Source organism: Cervus elaphus, chromosome 9 (genome assembly GCF_910594005.1).
Source record: "Cervus elaphus chromosome 9, mCerEla1.1, whole genome shotgun sequence".
Taxonomy (NCBI): Eukaryota; Metazoa; Chordata; class Mammalia; order Artiodactyla; family Cervidae; genus Cervus; species Cervus elaphus.
The window spans coordinates 108,529,037-108,535,036 of NC_057823.1; positions in this window are offsets into that span (position 1 = coordinate 108,529,037).

Sequence of the window (6,000 nt, forward strand, 5' to 3'; positions counted from 1 at the left end):
ATGGCTGGAGTCCTAGATAGAGTGGGCTGTGTATCCCAAGGACATGATAAGAGTTAACTTAAGGTTTTTTTTTTAGGCCTATTTTTGTTTCCCAGGCAGAACTGGAGCTCCAAAAAAATATTTTAACAAGTTAACCTTTTCCTAACTGCACGTGCAAGAAGAACCGGTTTTGCAATTTCAAAAAAGATTTTATTTTAATCAGTTTTCTCCGGAGTCTAAAGAATATCATAGCCATTCAGTGTCAAAAATATCATTTCTCCTTTTTGTAGCTATAGTATATTATTAATGATATATTCATGAGGGAATTGCTGTCACATAGGAAGTAAAGCCTTGGCTACAAAATTTTGACAAACACTAGGACTGTTATGGAGACGGCAATGGCATCCTATTTTAATACTCTTGTCTGGAGAATCCTAGGGACGGGGGAGCCTGGTGGGCTGACATCCATGGGGTCTCAGGGAGTAGGACACGACTGAAGTGACTTAGCAGCAGCAGTAGCAGGACTTTTAAGCATACCTTGAGGTAACATAGTCTACTGAAATCTTTTATGAGTCCCGAAATGATTAGGATAAGGGAGAGAGAAAGTGAATCTCTCCCAGTCTAAAGGGTGTAAAGGTATGTGCCAATTTTGAGGAATAGTAATAGGTGATGGGATCTCTGGCTGCAATGCACCCATAGGTTTCATAAAAGAATTAACTCTTCTAAACTCTGTTAAGAGACACCATTTGTTATGTTTCCTTTTTATAACAAAAATAGGAGAGTTCTAAAAAGAGCAAGATTTCTCAATATGTTTCAATTTTAATTGTGTGTTTATAAGTTCTTTAGTAGCTTGTAATTTTTCTTTCATAAGGGGCCATTGCTTTGTCCAAATAGGCTCATAATTTTTCTCAGTTATTTTAATAATTGTTTTGTTTGTTAAATGAGCAGTGGCCCCTAGGAAAAATGTGGAATGTATATCTGAGTTTGCCATTGCATAAGTAAGTCCCTTCCTATTAGATTAAGGGGTGCATCTATCACATAAGGTCTTAATGTTGTAGGTTGGCCTTTTGGTCTATCATATGGGTAGATTTGAATATTTTGATAAATTTCTTGTACTTTGGTTTGAGAAATTTCTGCAATTTGGCAAGAGACTTTTTGTAAGGTCAGGATTTGGGCCACAAGTGTTTGGAAATAATAATAATATTAGATCCAGTGCCGAGGAGACCAGAAAATCTTTTACCATTAATTTTGATATTTATATTTGGTTGGACATATATAAATACCGCTGATGTCCATAAGGATTGTTTTTGATCTGTATTGCCAAATCTGCCTGTCCGTACATTATTAGAAGAGTTAATAGAAATGTAAGGCAAAAGAAGTAATTGAACAATTTTGCCTCCCCCTTTGGATTACCATAGAATCTGAGCTGACATCATAATTTGAATTTCTCCTTTACAATTTGAATCAATTATTCCAGGGTGAACAGTAATTCTTTTAGAAGCCAAATTAGATCAGCCAAGTAAAAGACTGAAGGTTTGTGGGGGCAGAGGTCCAAAAAGTCCAGTAGGTATTCTAGAAGGGACTGCTTAAGGGTAAAGGAAAAAATCATTTAGGGCTGGTATATTAATGGCAGCACTGCTGGACGTTGAGGGTTTGAGGGAAAAGATGGAATTTGCCCCTGGTTTTTGTTGTAGGGGACCTGGGAGATCCCCTGTTTGGAGTTTTCTGGAATAGGTTTTCCTTCAATATCAAATTTAAATTTACTGTTTTTGGCCCAATGCATTCCTCTATGGCAGCAAGGGCAAATTTTTGGAGGTTTTTTTTATTAGCCTTCTTAGGGCAGTCCCTTTTTAAACGATTTTTATCTCCACATGTAAAGCATCTTTCATTTCCCTTTTTAAAAGGTAGTAGCCATTGTTTCAACTAGTATTTGCATCTTTTAAGTTTTTGATCCTAGATTGTGACAAGCCTTCAAATAATCAATAATAATCCTAGTCTCACAAACTGCAGCTATTGCTCTTTGACATTTCTGATTTGTATTCTCATAAGCAGGTAATTTCTCTAGCTGTTTTTTGGTTTCTTCTCTGATTACAGTACGGGAAATAGCAGCTTCTAATCTAGTTTAAAAATTAGCATAACTTTTCATTAGGTTCCAACAAAGGAGAGACTTTTGGAGTTGCAACTGTTGGCAGAGGAGAAGCATTTGGAGCAGCTGGGGCAGGGCTAGTAAGAAAATTTTTAGATATTTTGTATTGTTTTAATTGGGCCTTTTGTAAACTTTAATCATTTAATTTATATTTATGTAATAAGTGTTTTGTCTGTTGCTGAATATTGGAAGGGCTAGAATGTACCTTTAAATGGCAGAATTACAGCTTTAATAAGAGCCCATAGGGGCTAGAGATCAATTGGAATATTTTTTCCTTGTTTGGCTGCTCATTTAACATTTTCTTTGACCTGGAGCCAAATTTCTAAATCAAAACTGCATTTATCAGGAAACTAAGGATTGTGTTCAACTACTGTTTGAAGGCAAGCCTCTATTCATTGGTGTGAAACCAGAAGTCCCTGAAATTTAAACAAACGGTGAAGTAAAGTAGAAAAATAATGGGGCTGGCCAGCCGTTTAACCCATGCCTTAGTACTTACCGACCTCAATAGGTCCCTGAGTCACTCCGCCCGATATGCCACGTATACCAGGGTCCCTGTTCCTTGGCGACATTTGTTGGGGTCCTTTAATGGACCGGAACCTTGTGGTACGGAGTCGACGATAAGAAAGTAAAAGAGAGAAAGAGAGAGAGAGAGAGAGAGAGAGAGAGAAAAGACCCGGGGACCTAAGCTCTGATGGAGCAAAGGTGCTTTAATGATATTCCTATGAGTATATATAGGCTGTGGTACAAGAAACTTCTTTCGGGAATGATAGAGATCAGAAAACCAAACGTACAGCAACTGTTACCAAGGGAACAAGGGGTAATGTTAGTCACAAGGTCAGGAGGAAATCCATATCTCAAGAAAGGGGAACGAGACTAAGCAGTTTTGTCCTAAAGAGAATGTTTACAAAAGGAGACCCAAGCCTGCCTCACACAGTGACCTCAGTCCCTGGGAGCAGCGTGCTGTTCCGCTTGAAGAGGGACAAAGGACTCATGAGAGACAGCATGTAGGCATCCTCCCGTCAAACATACCCTGACATTTATTTTACATTTATTTTTTATTTCTGTAATTTTTATTCAGTTCTTTTTATTGTTTGAATTTCTGTATTAGAACTCTACAATTTAATGCATTTTTTCTATACCATCTTTTAAATTCTTGAAAAGGTTAATATACCTGTTTGAAATTTCTGTATGCTAATTCCAACATTAAGGTAATCTTAACTGCACCTACATTTACTGCTTTTAATCTTGGTCATGGGACCCATTTTCCTGATATTTTGCATGTATAGTAATCTTATATATTATTACAGATAATGTGAGGTAGGTAGGGAATCTGGATTGATTTCCTCGATAGACAATATTGGTTTAGATCTGAAAAGTGGTTAAATTAATGGCTGGTCAGTCTGCTTCCATGAAGATTGGCTTTGGGCATGTGGTCTTTTGCCTTATAGTACAATTATTTGAGGGTCACGTTATGTTTTGAATAGTGCCCTTCCCAAATGTATATGTTGAAGCCCAATCTCTAGCGTGACTGTGTTTGGGGATAGAGACTTTTAAGATGCAAATAAGATTAAATGAGGTCATAAAGGTGAGGTTGTCATCTAATAGTACTAGTGTGGTTATAAGAAATGAGACAAGGCTTGTGTGCATACAGAGGAATGACTTTGTGAAGACACAAGTCAGCCATCCATAAGTTGGAAAGAGGGTTTCACCAGAAACCAATCCTGCAGGTATATTGAGCTTGGACTTCCAGCCTCCAAAACTGTGAGAAAGCAAATCTGTGTTGTTTAAACCACCCACATGTAGTGTTTTATTATGGTAACCCAAGCAGACTAATATAGGTCTTACGCTTAGTCACTTCAGTTGTGTCTGACTCTTTGCGACCCCACAGACTGTAGCCCACCAGGCTCCTCTGTTCATGAGATTTCCCAGGCAAGAATACTGGAGTGGGTTGCCATTTCCTTCTCCAATATAGGTCTTAATGGAATGCTTAATAAACTCAGTGAGGTCTCTCTGCTCCGACTGATTGAAATATCCAACTTTTACCAGCTTTGTGTGACTAGTGGTATTCGCATTCAGCTCTCTGCCCATCATCAACCACTTTCTGCTATACTTTATGGGGTCTTAAGTGCATACATAGCTCAGTTCATGACAAAAAGTCTGAAAGAAAAATATCCACAAAGACTTTTGGAGCTTGTCTCTTCAGAGTTCCCTTTTTGGAGATACCACACTGCTTCAGCTGGACTCAACTCCAGCCTTCTCTACCTCATCTCAGTGGCACCATCATCTTCCAGTTTGACTTCTACTGACCTCCTCAAATTCTGGTCTGGGAAGTACCTTCAGGCAAAAAGCTGAAGGAATGTGGGGCTCACCTTCTGTGTTACACCTTTCTTAAAGATCACACTTCTGCATGGTCTAAAAACAGTTACCACATAAACTTCAACCAGTTTTAGAGTTATATATGGTGGGAGGGTTAAGTTCAACAGCAGCTATTCCAACATATTAAGAAACGGTGACTTCTTAGGAATTTTCTGTTTAAAGGTCATATCATGTAAAATGTAAGACATGGTGTAAACGTTCTTACTATACCTGGCAGTTCATCATCACACCTGGGAGGTTGAGCAATATGTCAGAATTACTTGGCAGTTCTCACTGGCACACACAGAAACATACACATACACACACACAAACTTTACAAACTAATTTATACAATACTATACATAGAAAACAGTGGAAGTGGTGTCAGACTTTGGTTTTTTGGGGGGCTCCAAAATCACTGCAGATAGTGATTGCAGCCATGAAATTAAAAGACACTTACTCCTTGGAAGGAAAGTTATGACCAACCTAGACAGCATATTAAAAAGCAGAGACATTACTTTGCCAACAAAGGTCCGTCTGGTCAAGGCTATGTTTTTTCCAGTGGTCATGTATGGACGTGAGAGTTGGACTGTGAAGAAATCTGAGTGCCGAAGAGTTGATGCTTTTGAACTGTGGTGTTGGAGAAGACTCTTGAGAGTCCCTTGGACAGCAAGAAGATCCAACCAGTCCATCCTAAAGGAGATCAGTCCTGGGTATTCATTGGAAGGACTGATACTGAAGCTGAAACTCCAATACTTTGGCCACCTGAGGAGAAGAGTTGACTCATTTGAAAAGACCCTGATGCTGGAAGGTATTGGGGGCAGGAGGAGAAAGGGATGACAGAGGATGAGATGGTGGATGGCATCACCGACTCGATGGACATGGGTTTGAGTAAACTCCGTGAGTTGGTGATGGACAGGGAGGCCTGGCGTGCTGCGATTCATGGGGTCACAAAGAGTCAGACACGACTGAGCAACTGAACTGAACTGAACTGAACTGATACATAGAAAAAAATATATATAATACCACACAATTTTTCAATTTTAGGCAACTTTCACAGTCCTTATATTATAAAAAATAGCAGTCACAACTATCTACAACCATAATTCAGCTATAGTAATCCAGTGTTATTAAGATTTTATATTTTAAGACTTTAGATTTTGTTTTAGAATTTAAATCATTTTTTCTTATCTCATGTGGATAGTAGTAAATATTTAATTTATGAAGGAGAGAGGCACAGTCAAGGTGGTGTAAATCTTGGTGTCAATATATATGAGTTCAAATCCTATGAATTTATACCTTTCTTCTTTAACTTTATGACCTTGCAAAAGTTCCTTGACCTTACTGAGTTATAATTTTTGCATTTCTGAAATGGGGTAGTAAACCTAAAAGGATTGTTTTGAGGACAAATAAGTATCACCGGTAGAGAAGTTGATAGGTACTCAATCAGTTCAGTTCAGTCACTCAGTCACAACTGACTCTTTGCGACCCCATGGACCACAGCACGCCAGGCCTCCCTG